We start from the raw sequence: 14372 nt of genomic DNA on the forward strand, positions 1-14372 counted from the left end.
ACACTCACTACATCTCGCGGAGGATCGTTCCACGGTTCGGTTCGCAAGTGCTAGTTGTAAGTCGATGTTAAACAAATATATATATTTCATGGAAGCTCGTTCGTAAGTGTGGGTGGTGTTTGTAAGTGTGGGTGGTGTTCGTAAGTGTGGGTGGTGTTCGTAAGTGTGGGTGGTGTTCGTATGTGCTGGTGGTGTTAGTAAGTCGAGTGTAGGGGCCCATGCGTACCTCCATGGTGCGGATGCTCAGAATGGCTTTGCTCACGCAGAAGTCCCCAAGGTCTCTGTGTGGAAAGCTGTGAGTGGGGGGGTGGGAGGGGTTGGAGATGGTGTAGAGAGTCACAACACGAACTCAGATCCTCACCACTGTCCCACATCCACCAACCAGGAACCCACCATCCTCACCACGAACCCCCATCCTCACCACGAACTCACAACACGGACTAACATTATCACCACAAACTCACATGGACTCACATCCTCACCACGGACCCAGCCTCACAAATAACCAACAACACGGACCTACAAACTTAACACAAACCCACAAGACGGACCGACACACTCACCACGAACCCACAACATGGATCTACACACTCACCACGGACCCACACACTCACCACGAGCCCACAACACGGACCCACACACTCACCACGAGCCCACACACTCACCTCGTCAAAGGTTTGGCACGGATGGCTTCAGCAGAAGTTGGACGAAGATGATGAAGCTGAAGCAGCTGAAATTTGAGAAGCAGCCGTCTCCTTCACCAACCGTCTCGAACTGTGAGGAAGCACGTGGTGTTGCGACGTCACCGGTGCTGTTAGCCACGCCCCTCCGAGTGACGTGCCAGTGCGAGACCACGCCCCCGGAAGCCGCCTCCCGCCCCGCCTCTTTGGGCACCCGCCACCTCCACCCCCAGCTTCTACTTCCGCTTCCGGTCGGGGCGAATGGCGACGATGGCGGGAAAAATCTGAACCCTGTCTGGGCCTCCTCGAGGTCGACTCAGCCTGAAGATGCCGACACGGGGCTCTGTGTGAGGTGAGTCTGTGTGTGTCTGTGTGTGGTGAGTCTGTGTGTGTCTGTGTGTGTCTGTGTGAGGTGAGTCTGTGAGTCTCTGTGTGTCTGTGTGTGGTGAGTTTGTGGGTCTGTGTGTGTGTGTGTGTGTTGAGTTTGTGGGTCTGTGTGTGTGTGTGTGGTGAGTCTGTGGATCTCTGTGTGTTGAAGTCTGTGGGTCTCTGTGTGAGGTGAGTGTGTGGGTCTCTGTGTGTGTCTGTGTGAGGTGAGTCTGTGGGTGTCTGTGTGTGGTGAGTCTGTGGGTCTCTGTGTGTTGAAGTCTGTGGGTCTCTGTGTGAGGTGAGTGTGTGGGTCTCTGTGTGAGGTGAGTGTGTGGGTCTCTGTGTGTGGTGATTTTGTGGGTGTCTGTGTGAGGTGAGTCTGTGGTTCTCGGTGTCGTGAGTCTGTGGGTGTCTGTGTGAGGTGAATGTGGGTCTCTGTTTTGTGAATCTGCAGGTCTTAGTGTGGTGAGTGTGGGTCTCTCTGTGTCTGTGTTGTGAGTCTTTGGGTCTCCGTGTGGTGAGTGTGTGGGTCTTAGTATGGTGAGTTTGTGGGTCTCTGTGGTGAGTGTGTGGGTTTCAGTGTGGTGAGTCTGAGTCTCTGTGGGTGTGTGTACATTTCCACATGATGATGATGTTATCAGCCACTTGGTTGAGCTTCTGTCATTTGTAATAGCCTGCGCTACATAGCTCGTTACCTGGAAAATCTATATCGTTTAGTTTAGTATTTGGGTCTCTATGCATCTTTATGGTTCTCTGTGTGTGTCTCTCTGGGTGTCTGTGGGTCTCTGTGGGTCTCTATGTATGACTATGGGTCTCTTTGTCTCTAAGGGTATCTGTGTCTCTATGGGTTTCTGTGTCTCTATGGGTCTCTGTGTGTCTCTATTGGTCTCTATGTATTTCTATATGTCTCTATGTAACCTTCTGGGTCTTTATGGGTCTCTTGTGTGTCTCTGGATCTCTGTGTGTATCTATGGGTCTCTGTGTATCCATGGGTCTCTTTGTGTCCCTGTCAGTCTCTATGTATCTATATGGGTCTCTGTATCATTATGGGTCTCTTTGTGTCTCTGGATCTCTGTGTGCATCTATGGGTCTCTGTGTATCCATGGGTCTCTTTGTGTCCCTGTCAGTCTCTATGTATCTATATGGGTCTCTGTATCATTATGGGTCTCTTTGTGTCTCTGGATCTCTGTGTGTATCTATGGGTCTCTGTGTATCCCTGGATCTCTCTTTGTCTCTATCGGTCTCAATGTATCTATATGGGTCTCTGTGTGTCTCTATGGGTCACTATGTATCTATATAGGTCCCTGTCGGACTCTATGTGTCTCTGTGTGTCTCTGTGTATCTATGGATCTTTGTGCCTCTCTATCGATCTATATGTATCTCTATGGGTCTCTATGTCTCACTTTAGGTTTCTATGTATCTCTATGGGTCTTTATGTATCACTATGGGGCCTCTGTGTTTCTCTATCGGTCTATGTGTATGTCTATGGGTCTATCTCTAGATCTCTGTGTCTCTATCTATCTCTATGTATCTGTATGGGTCTCTATGTAGCACTATGGGTCTCTGTATGTCCCTATGGGTTTCTATGCATCTCTATGTGTCTCTGTGTATCTCTCTGTGTCTCATTCGGTCTCTGTATCACTATGGTTCTCTTTGGGTCTCTATGGGTATTTATGGGTCCCTGTGTATCTCTATGGGTCTCTTATGTATCTCCGTGGGTCTCTACATATCTCTATGGGTCTCTATGTATCACTATGGGTCTCTATGTATCACTATGGGTCTCTGTCTGTCTCTATGGGTCACTTTGTATCTCTATGGGTTTCTATATAGCTCTATTGGTCTCTGTGTATCTCTGGATCTTTGTGTGTCTTTATGGGTCTCTATGGATCTCTATGGATCTCTGTGTATCTCTATGGGTCTGTATGTATCACTATGGGTCTCTGTGTGTCTCTATGTGACTTTTTGTATCTGTATGGGTCTCTGTGTGTCTTTATGTGTCTCTGTGTGTCTGTGGGTTTATGTGTGTCTCTATCGGTCTGTATGTATTTGTATGGGTCTCTATAGGTCACTATGTTTACTATTGGTCTCTATGTGTCTGTATGGGTCACCATATATCTATAGGTCCCTGTCAGACTCAATGTGTCCCTGTCGGACTCTATGTATCCCTTTTGGAGTCCATGATTATATTTGTATCTCTATGCGTCTCTGTGTGTCTCTATGTGTCTCTTTGTATCTATGGATCTTTGTGTGTCTCTATCGGTCTCTATCTCTATGGGCCTCTGTATTTCTCTATGGGTCTTTATGTATCACTATGGGTCTCTGTGTGTCCTTATAGGTTTCTATGTATCACTATGGGTCGCTGTGTATCTCTGGATCTCTCTGTGTCTCATTCGGTCTCTGTATCACTTTGGTTCTCTTTGGGTCTCTTTGGGTATTAATGGGTCTCTGTGTATCTCTATGGGTCTATATGTATCTCTGTGGGTCTCTACATATCTATATGGGTCTCTATGTATCACTATGGGTCTCTATGTATCACTATGGGTCTCTGTCTGTCTCTATGGGTCACTTTGTATCTCTATGGGTTTCTATATAGCTCTATTGGTCTCTGTGTATCTCTGGATCTTTGTGTGTCTTTATGGGTCTCTATGGATCTCTATGGATCTCTGTGTATCTCTATGGGTCTGTATGTATCACTATGGGTCTCTGTGTGTCTCTATGTGACTTTTTGTATCTGTATGGGTCTCTGTGTGTCTTTATGTGTCTCTGTGTGTCTGTGGGTTTATGTGTGTCTCTATCGGTCTGTATGTATTTGTATGGGTCTCTATAGGTCACTATGTTTACTATTGGTCTCTATGTGTCTGTATGGGTCACCATATATCTATAGGTCCCTGTCAGACTCAATGTGTCCCTGTCGGACTCTATGTATCCCTTTTGGAGTCCATGATTATCTTTGTATCTCTATGCGTCTCTGTGTGTCTCTATGTGTCTCTTTGTATCTATGGATCTTTGTGTGTCTCTATCGGTCTCTATCTCTATGGGCATCTGTATTTCTCTATGGGTCTTTATGTATCACTATGGGTCTCTGTGTGTCCTTATAGGTTTCTATGTATCACTATGGGTCGCTGTGTATCTCTGGATCTCTCTGTGTCTCATTCGGTCTCTGTATCACTTTGGTTCTCTTTGGGTCTCTTTGGGTATTAATGGGTTTCTGTGTATCTCTATGGGTCTATATGTATCTCTGTGGGTCTCTACATATCTATATGGGTCTCTATGTATCACTATGAGTCTCTATGTATCACTATGGGTCTCTGTGTGTCTCTATGGGTCACTTTGTATCTCTATGGGTTTCTATATAGCTCTATTGGTCTCTGTGTATCTCTGGATTTTTGTGTCTTTATGGGTCTCTATGGATCTCTATGGATCTCTGTGTATCTCTATGGGTCTCTATGTATCCCTGTAGGTCTCTACGTATCTCTATGGGTCTCTATGTATCACTATGGGTCTCTGTGTGTCTCTATGTGTCTCTTTGTATTTGTATGGGTCTCTATGTGTCTTTATGTGTCTCTGTGTGTCTATGGATTTCTGTGTGTCTCTATCGGTCTGTATGTATTTGTATGGGTCTCTATGGGTCACTATGTTTACTATTGGTCTCTATGTGTCTCTATGGGTCACCATATATATCTCTATAGGTCCCTGTCAGACTCAATGTGTCCCTGTCGGACTCTATGTATCCCTTTTGGAGTCCATGATTCTCTTTGTATCTCTATGCGTCTCTTTGTCTGTATGTGTCTCTTTGTATCGATGGATCTTTGTGTGTCTCTATCGGTCTCTATCTCTATGGGCCTCTGTATTTCTCTATGGGCCTTTATGTATCACTATGGGTCTCTGTGTGTCCCTATAGGTTTATATGTATCACTATGGGTCTCTGTGTATCTCTGGATCTCTCTGTGTCTCATTCGGTCTCTATATCACTTTGGTTCTCTTTGGGTCTCTTTGGGTATTAATGGGTCTCTGTGTATCTCTATGGGTCTATCTGTATCTCTGTGGGTCTCTACATATCTCTATGGGTCTCTATGTATCACTATGGATCTCTGTGTGTCTCAATGGGTCACTTTGTATCTCTATGGGTTTCTATATATCTATATTGTTCTCTGTGTATCTCTGGATCTCTGTGTGTTTCTATCGGTCTCTATGTATATTTATGGGTCTCTATGTGTCCCTGTCGGTCTCTATGTTGCTCTATGGTTCTCTGTGTATCACTCTAGGTCTCTGTGTGTCTCTATGGGTCTCTGTGTATCTCTATGGGTCTCTATGTATCACTATGGGTCTGTGTGTCTCTATGGGTCACTATGTATCACTATGGTTCTCTATGTATCACTCTAGGTCTCTGTGTGTTTTATATGGGTCTCTGTGTATCTCTGTGGGTCTCTATGTATCACTATGGTTCTCTGTGTATTGCTATGGGTCTCTATGTATCTTTATGTGTCTCTGTATATCTATCGATCTCTACGTATCTCTATGGGTCTCTGTGTGTCTCTATGGGTCACTATGTATCTCTATGGGCCTCTATATGTCCCTGTCAGTCTCTATGTTTCTCTGGTTCTCTGTATATCACTCTGGGTCTCTGTGTGTCTCTATGGGTCACTATGTATCTCTATGGGTCTCTGTGTCTCAATGGGTCTCTATGTTTCTCTATGGTTTTCTGTGTATCACTCTGGGTCTCCGTGTGTCTCTATGTATCACTATGAGTCTCTATGTGTCTCTGTCCGTCTCTACATATCTCTATCGGTCTCTTTGTATTACTATGGGTCGGTGTGTGGCTCTATGGGTCCCAATGTATCTCTTTGGTTCTCTGTGTATTGCTATGGGTCTCTATGTGTCTCAATGTGTCTCTATGTATCTCTATGGGTCTCTATGTATCACTATGGATCTCTACGTATCTCTATCGTTCTCTGTCTATCTCTATGGGTCTCTATATATCTCTATGGGTCTCTGTGTATCTCTATGGGTCTCTTTGTATCACTATGGGTCTCTATGTATCTCTATGGGTCTCTGTGTATCTCTATGGGTCTCTATGTATCTCTATCGTTCTCTACATATCTCTATCGGTCTCTTGTATTACTATGGGTCTCTGTGTGTCTCTATGGGTCACTATGTATCTCTATTGTTCTCTGTGTATTGCGATGGGTCTCTATGTATCTCTGTGGGTATCTATGTATCACTATGTATCTTTATGGGTCACTATGTATCTCTGTGCTTCTCTATGTGTCTCTATGGGTCTCTATTTATCTCAATGTATCTCTATGGGTCACGGACCCACACACTCACCACGAACCCACAACATGGACCCACTCACTCACCACAAACCCACAACACGGACCCACACGCTCAACACCAACTCACAACACGGATCCATACTCTTTGGTTCTATTCGGTAAAGTCACGTAAAAGTATAAACAACAACAACAAATTCAATCCTTGCAGTCACGAAAGCTTCAAATCTAGAATTCACAACACGGACCCACACACTCACCACGAACCCACAACACGAACCCACAACACGGACCCATACACTCACCACGAACCCATAACACAACACGGACCCACACACTCACCACGAACCCACACGACACGGACCTACACACTCACCACGAGTCCACAACACGGACCCACACACTCACCAGGAACCTACACAACTCACCTCGTCAATAGTTTCGCTCGGATGGCTTCAGCAGAAGTTGTTCGAAAGGCGACGATGATGAAGCTGAAGCAGCTGAAGTTTCAGAAGCTGCCGTCTCCTTCATGCTCGTCTTGTACTCTGAGTAAGCACGTGGTGATTGCGACGTCACCGGTGCTGTCACAGTCCAAGGGACATGACCACGCCCCCTTGTTGTATATGTGGGTGTGTGAAAATTGATGAAAAGTAATGAAAATTAAATGAAATTCGAAATTTGCATAATTAATCCAAAATTATGTTAATTCGTGTAATTATGCATATAACTATGCTAATTAGCGAGGTAATCGTATTAATTTATACGAGTGGGTGTGGTTGTGTTAATGATAGCCTTTATGATAATCAGGCCCCGCCTCGTTGACGAGGTGGGGTTATCAATCAGGATAACGCAATCAATCGTTTGCAGTTACGCTAGTGTCAATTCGGCCTCGTTGTCTAACTTCGTATTATTGATCAGCATAATACAATGATTCTCGCTTTAACACTCCCCGAGTGTTCATATTTTAGGTCCCAAGTTCATATCATTTGCTTTAAAGTTTAATGAGTGTGGATTGGTGTGTTTATACTTTAGGTTCCCGAGTTCATATCTCATCGCAGGATACAGGTCTTATGCAAAAATTTCAGGAAAGAATCACACGACCACAACTGTATTAATCAATTTATTTCTAATTAAACCTTAACTATAATATGTATGTGAACTCTCAATCTCGGAACTTCAGCACGGTATCCACACGGTATCAAGACAGTATCATCCACGACTGTACGATTTCACTTTGATAACACATGGACCCCGCATAAAGCGATTGCTGTTAGTGAGAGAGAGAGTCAGAACATGCCAATGCTATGCTACACAAAAGCTTATACATTATAATATGAACGATCATTATACTTGAAATGGTCAGCACATTATCACAGGCGATTGATTAACATGCAACGGTATTCATATAAAAAGACAATCAAACAGTTATTATTTCCAAAGGCATAAATGTAACAACAGATCCACCGGACAGACTATAAGATTACCGAAATGGCTTAGTGTAAGGGTATGCGGCGGAACGTGTTATCTCACGGGAGATTAATTAATCCGTGAATAAGATTGTATGATCAGAAAATCGGTTTAGCACGATTCCTCCCCGGGAGCGTAGCTCCGTGGCGAAGGTGCCAAGGGTTAATTCGTATTGATGGATCGGTTGGTAACTTATGCGATTAGAAGTACAGTCCAAAACAAAATATTAAAGAGGAAAATTACGAATATACTTATAAACGACGGACTGTTATCACATGGCCAGATGGTTCACGGACTTGAGTGTGTTTTTGTGTGTCATGAATTGTGTGGAGTAGTCATTGTTTGGAGTTGAGTCTTTAGGTCCAGCGAACGTCAGATTGGTCGTGTAGTGGGGCATAGCACATCATCGTATCGTTGAGTTCTCTTTTTGGGGTAATGTGAGTGTGGTTGGTCTTCTTGCTTTAACATACGTCAACGTGTCCCTTGTATGAAAGGGATACTCGCTCCCTTTAGAGGGGTCAGGGTGAGTGGGGGTTGTGCATCATACGTATCGGCGTTCCCTCCTCCACACAGCAGCCAGCCTCTGTCCACGGGGGAGAGTTGCTTGATCGCTCTCAGTGCTGCTAAGTGGCCACCTCTCTCCACTGCTGGATGAGCTGCGCGATGACGCTCGTGCTGGTTCGCTGACAGCAGTTTCTCTCCGCTGCTGGATGAGCTGCATCGGCACGCTCCCTCTCTCTGGGTGGAGAACTCGAACGTGCTCGTTGCTGGTTTGCTGAAAGCAGGTTTTTCTCCACTGCTGGATGACTCAAGTCGCACGTGCTCTTGCTCTGGTTTGCAGAAGCTCTTGCTTGGTGCATTGGTCGCTGTGCAGCTGGACTCAATGTAGAATACACTTTCAGCAATACTCTTTCTTTCAGCTCTTTTAAAATCACACTCGGTGGCGCCTCACTACCTTGCGAGTCTTGCCAACGTCAGTGGGTAGCGACGGGGCCACTTTGGCCTCTGCTCGCCGCCCCTTGCTCTGCAGGTCGCCGGCTGGCGACCTGCTGCTCTCGTTCCCGATTTGAATTGCTCCTGAGCCGACCCACTGGTCGAACTGTCTCGCGTGTCGAACTGCCCCGAGTTCCGACCCCCCTGGTCGAACTCCCCGAGTTGAACTCCTCCGAGTCGAACTCCCCGAGTTCCGACCTCCTCCGAGTCGAACTGTCTCCCGAGAGTCGACCCCTCGGTCGAACTCTGGTGAGCCGACCCCCCCCCCCCCCGGTCGAACTGAGGTTTCAATGCTCAGGATCCTCTTTTTATGCCCAAAAATCCCTTAACTCGGATTCTGCCCACAAGGCGGGGTTTCTTTCGATTTTTGCTGTGTCAGGATTTGTCCGTATGTATCTGCGTCCGTGTGTGTGTCCGTACGTATGTCAGTGTGTGTCCTTGTGTGGATCACCCACGGTATATTCCGTTGTCATACTCCTATCATAAAACCCACAAGTAAAAAATCAAATGTTATAAATTGTCTCGAAGGCGCCTCTCTGTCTGAGTGCACAACCTGGAGGGAGGGGCGATATTTCCTCCGACTTTCACCGACGCACAAAGAAATGGTTAAAAAGTTTTAAGTTAACATTTCATTTCATCAGAGTTCCACAGTTATGATTCTGTATTAATCCAAGGTCTGGGTCAGCTTCCCGTTGTGGTGTTTGACTCGTGTTTCCCCGAGCGTATACACATTCCTACCCTGCGCTGCGGGGATACAAAGACGGCCAGGATCTTCCTTTCTCTCCGACCCTGGGTTTAACATCGCCCTTTGCTTACGTTGCAGTTTTGCTGTGCGCTAGCATTTATTTTCCTCTCTACTCTTACTTTAACCCGGCTTATTATTTGCGTATGGGTGGATTAAAGCATTCATGTTGACTTAGGAAAACCTGATTGTTAGGCTTCGGGTCAAGTCGTATAGAAATTATTAAAATATGTAAATACATTTCCTATTAAATTAATAGACGGGTGATGGTTACATTGACGTAGCTTGTGGCAGGGTTCAATTGAAGTGGGTGTAAAGATCAATAACTTTAGCCTACCCTGTCGTTAAATTCCGACTTTAAGTTACTTTAATAGTAATACAGAACCAATTAGCTTTTTTGACTTAACTAGATCTAGACTAACACAACCTCCCAGTGACCCTGGCTTTGTGTTTACGTCAGCCCCTTGCAATCCGCTGCGCTCTGCTTTCTATCTGCTCCCTCTGACCCTGGGAGGGCTCTGAACGTAAAAATCGTGTTAGTGGGTCAAGGTAAATATGACCTCCACATGCCATGCTGAGGCCTGGTTTGGTGTTTTTATTCATTATTAAAATTAAAAGAAACAATAGAAATATGTATCTATATGTATTGAAAAAATACTTGTTAATATTAAGATGGAAAGGGGGGCATATACAACACCCTTCAGCAACGCCCCTCCTAGTGACGTGCAGTGCGAGGCCACTCCCCCAGAAGCCGCCTCCCACCCCTCCTCTTTGGGCGAACCCCACCTCCAGCCCCAGCTTCTACTTCCACTTCCGGTCGGGGCAAATGACGGCGATGGCGGGAAAAATCTGAACCCTGTCTGGGCCTCCTCGAGGTCGACTCAGCCTGAAGATGCCGACACGTGGCTCTGTGTGAGGTGAGTCTGTGGGTGTCTGTGTGTGTCTGTGCGTGATGAGTCTGTGGGTCTCTGTGGTGAGTGTGTGGGTCTGTGTGTTGAATCTGTGGGTCTCTGTGTGGTGAGTGTGTGGGTCTCTGTATGGTGAGTCTGAGTCTCTGTGGGTGTCCACACGATGATGAGGATGATGTTATCAGCCACTTGGTTGAGCTTCTTTCGTTTGTAATAGCCAGGGCTACGTAGCTCCTTACCTGGTAAAATGTATATCGTTCAGTTTAGTATTTGGGTCTCTGTATCTTTGTGGGTCTCTGTGTGTGTCTCTCTGGGTGTCTGTGAGTCTCTGTGGGTCTCTATGGATCTCTATGGATCTCTATGCATATCTATGGATCTATGTATCTCTATGGGTCTCTATGTATTTCTATGGGTATTTGTCTTTACGTTTATCTGTGTATTTATATGGGTCTCTATGCATCTTTGTGGTTCTCTGTGTGTCTCCCACATCCCCCCACCAGGAACCCACCATCCACACCACGAACTCACAACACGGATCCACACACTCACCACGCACCCACATCCTCACCACGGACCCACACACTCTCCACAATCCCACAACAAGGACCCACACACTTACCACGAACCCACAACACGGACCCACACACTCACCAGGAACCCACAAAACTCACCTCGTCAATAGTTTCGCTCGGATAGCTTCAGCAGAAGTTGTTCGAAAGGCGACGATGATGAAGCTGAAGGAGCTGAAGTTTAAGAAGCTGCCGTCTCCTTCATGCCCGTCTCTGCGGAAGCACGTGGTGATTTCGATGTCACTGGTGCTGTCACAGTGCGAGGGACGTTACCACGCCCCCTTCAGCCACGCCCCTCCGAGTGACGTGAGAGTGCGAGGCCACGCCTCCGGAAGCCGCCTCCCGCCCCGCCTCTTTGGGCACCACCCACCTCCACCCCCAGCTTCTACTTCCGCTTCCGGTCGGGGCGAATGGCGGCGATGCCGGGAAAAATCTGAACCCTGTCTGGGCCTCCTCGAGTTTGGCTCAGCCTGAAGATGTCGACACGGGGCTTTGTGTGAGGTAAGTCTGTGGGTGTCTGTGTGAGTCTGTGGGTCTCTGTGTGAGGTGAGTCTGTGTGTCTCTGTGTGTGTCTGTGTGTGGTGAGTCTGTGGGTCTCTATGTGTGTCTGTGTGAGGTGAGTCTGTGGGTCTCTGTGTGTGTCTGTGTGAGGTGAGTCTGTGGGTCTCTGTGTGAGGTGAGTCTGTGTGTGTCTGTGTGAGGTGAGTCTGTGGGTCTCTGTGTGTGTCTATGTGAGGTGAGTCTGTGGGTCTCTGTGTGTGGTGAGTCTGTGTGTGTCTGTGTGAGGTGAGTCTGTGGGTGTCTGTGTTAGGTGAGTCTGTGGGTGTCTGTGTGAGGTGAGTTTGTGGGTCTCTGTGTGTGGTTAGTCTATGGGTCTCTGTGTGTGTCTGTGTGAGGTGAGTCTGTGGGTGTCTGTGTGAGGTGAGTCTGTGGGTCTCTGTGTGTGGTGAGTCTGTGTGTGTCTGTGTGAGGTGAGTTTGTGGGTGTCTGTGTGAGGTGAGTTTATGGATCTATGTGTGTGGTGAGTCTGTGGGTCTGTGTGTGGCGAGTCTGTGGGTCTCTGTGTGTGTCTGTTGGTGGTGAGTCTGTAGGTCTCTGTGGGTGTCTGTGCATGGTGAGTCTGTGTGTGTTTTGTGAGGTGAGTCTGTGGGTCTGTGTGTGGTGGGTTTGTGGGTCTCTGTTTGAGGTGAGTTTGTGGGTGTCTGTGTGAGGTGAGTCTGTGGGTCTCCGTTTGTGTCTGTGTGAGGTGAGTTTGTGGGTGTCTATGTGTGGTGAGTCTGTGGGTCTCTGTGTGATGTGAGTCTGTGGGTCTCTGTGTGAGTCTGTGTGTGGTGAGTCTGGGTGTCTGTGTGTATCTGTATGAGGTGAGTTTGTGGGTCTCTGTGTATGGTTAGTCTGTGGGTCTCTGTGTGTGTCTGTGTGAGGTGAGTCTGTGGGTGTCTGTGTGAGATGAGTCTGTGGGTCTCTGTGTTTGGTGAGTCTGTGTGTGTCTGTGTGAGGTGAGTTTGTGGGTGTCTGTGTAAGGTGAGTTTATGGATCTCTGTGTGTGGTGAGTCTGTGGGTCTGTGTGTGGCGAGTCTGTGGGTCTCTGTGTGTGTATGTTGGTGGTGAGTCTGTGGGTCTCTGTGGGTGTCTGTGCATGGTGAGTTTGTGTGTGTCTTTGTGAGGTGATTCTGTGGGTCTGTGTGTGGTGAGTTTGTGGGTCTCTGTGTGTGGTGAGTCTGTGGTTCTCTGTGTGTGTCTGTGTGTGGTGAGTCTGTGGGTCTCTGTTTGAGGTGAGTTTGTGGGTGTCTGTGTGAGGTGAGTCTGTGGGTCTCTGTATGTGTCTGTGTGAGGTGAGTTTGTGGGTGTCTATGTGTGGTGAGTCTGTGGGTCTCTGTGTGAGGTGAGTCTGTGGGTCTCTGTGTGAGTCTGTGTGTGGTGAGTCTGTGGGTGTCTGTGTATCTGTGTGAGGTGAGTCTGTGGGTCTCTGTGTGTGGTGATTCTGTGTGTGGTGAGTCTGTGGGTCTCTGTGTGTGTCTCTCTTGGTGTCTGTGGGTCTCTGTGGGTCTCTCTGGGTCTCTATGGGTCTCTATTTATATCTATGGATCTGTGTGTCTCTATGGGTCTGTATGTATTTCTATGGGTCTTTGTCTTTACGATTCTCTGTGTATTTATATGGGTCTCTATGCATCTTTGTGGTTCTCTGTGTGTCTCCCACATCCCCCCACCAGGAACCCACCATCCGCACCACGAACCCACAACACGGACCCACACACTCACCAGGAACCCACAAAACTCACCTCCTCAATAGTTTCGCTCGGATAGCTTAAAGCAGAAGTTGTTCGAAAGGCGACGATGATGAAGCTAAAGCAGCTGAAGTTTAAGAAGCTGCTGTCTCCTTCACGCCCGTCTCGTACGCTGAGGAAGCACGTGGTGATTGCGACATCACCGGTGCTGTCACAGTGCGAGGGACGTTACCACGTACCCTGCAGCCACGCCACTCCGAGTGAAGTGCCAGTGCGAGACCACACCCCCAGAAGCCGCCTCACGCCCCACCTCTTTGGGCGCCCCCCACCTCCACCCCCAGCTTCTACTTCCGCTTCCGGTCGGGGCGAATGGCGGTGATGGCATGAAAAATCTGAACCCTGTCTGGGCCTCCTCGAGGTCGGCTCAGCCTGAAGATGCCGACACGGGGCTTTGTGTGAGGTGAGTCTGTGGGTGTCTGTGTGAGTCTGTGGGTCTCTGTGGTGAGTGTATGGGTCTCTGTGGTGAGTGTGTGGGTCTGTGTGTTGAGTCTGTGGGTCTCTGTGTGGTGAGTGTGTGGGTCTCTGTATGGTGAGTCAAGTCTCTGTCGGTGTCTATACATTTCCACACGATGATGATGATGATGTTATCAGCCACTTGGTTGAGCTTCTATCGTTTGTAATAGCAAGCGGTACGTAGCTCCTTACCTGGTAAAATGTATATCGTTCAGTTTAGTATTTGGGTTTCTGTATCTTTGTGGGTCTCTGTGTGTGTCTTTCTGGGTGTCTGTGGGTCTCTGTGGGTCTCTGTGGGTCTCTATGGGTCTCTATGCATATCTATGGATCTGTGTGTCTCTATGGGTCTCTATGTATTTCTATGGGTCTTTGTCTTTACGATTCTCTCTGTATTTATATGGGTCTCTATGCATCTTTGTGGTTCTCTGTGTGTCTCCCACATCCCCCCACCAGGAACCCACCATCCTCACCACGAACTCACAACACGGACCCATACACTCATCACGCACCTACATCCTCACCATGGACCCACACACTCACCACGAACCCACAACACGGACCCACACACTCACCACGCACCCACATCCTCACCACGGACCGACACACTCTCCACAATCCCACAACAAGGAC

Source organism: Petromyzon marinus, chromosome 80, assembly GCF_048934315.1.
Source record: "Petromyzon marinus isolate PM22_M1 ecotype Great Lakes invasive population chromosome 80, UKy_Petmar_22M1.pri1.0, whole genome shotgun sequence".
NCBI classification, from domain to species: Eukaryota; Metazoa; Chordata; class Hyperoartia; order Petromyzontiformes; family Petromyzontidae; genus Petromyzon; species Petromyzon marinus.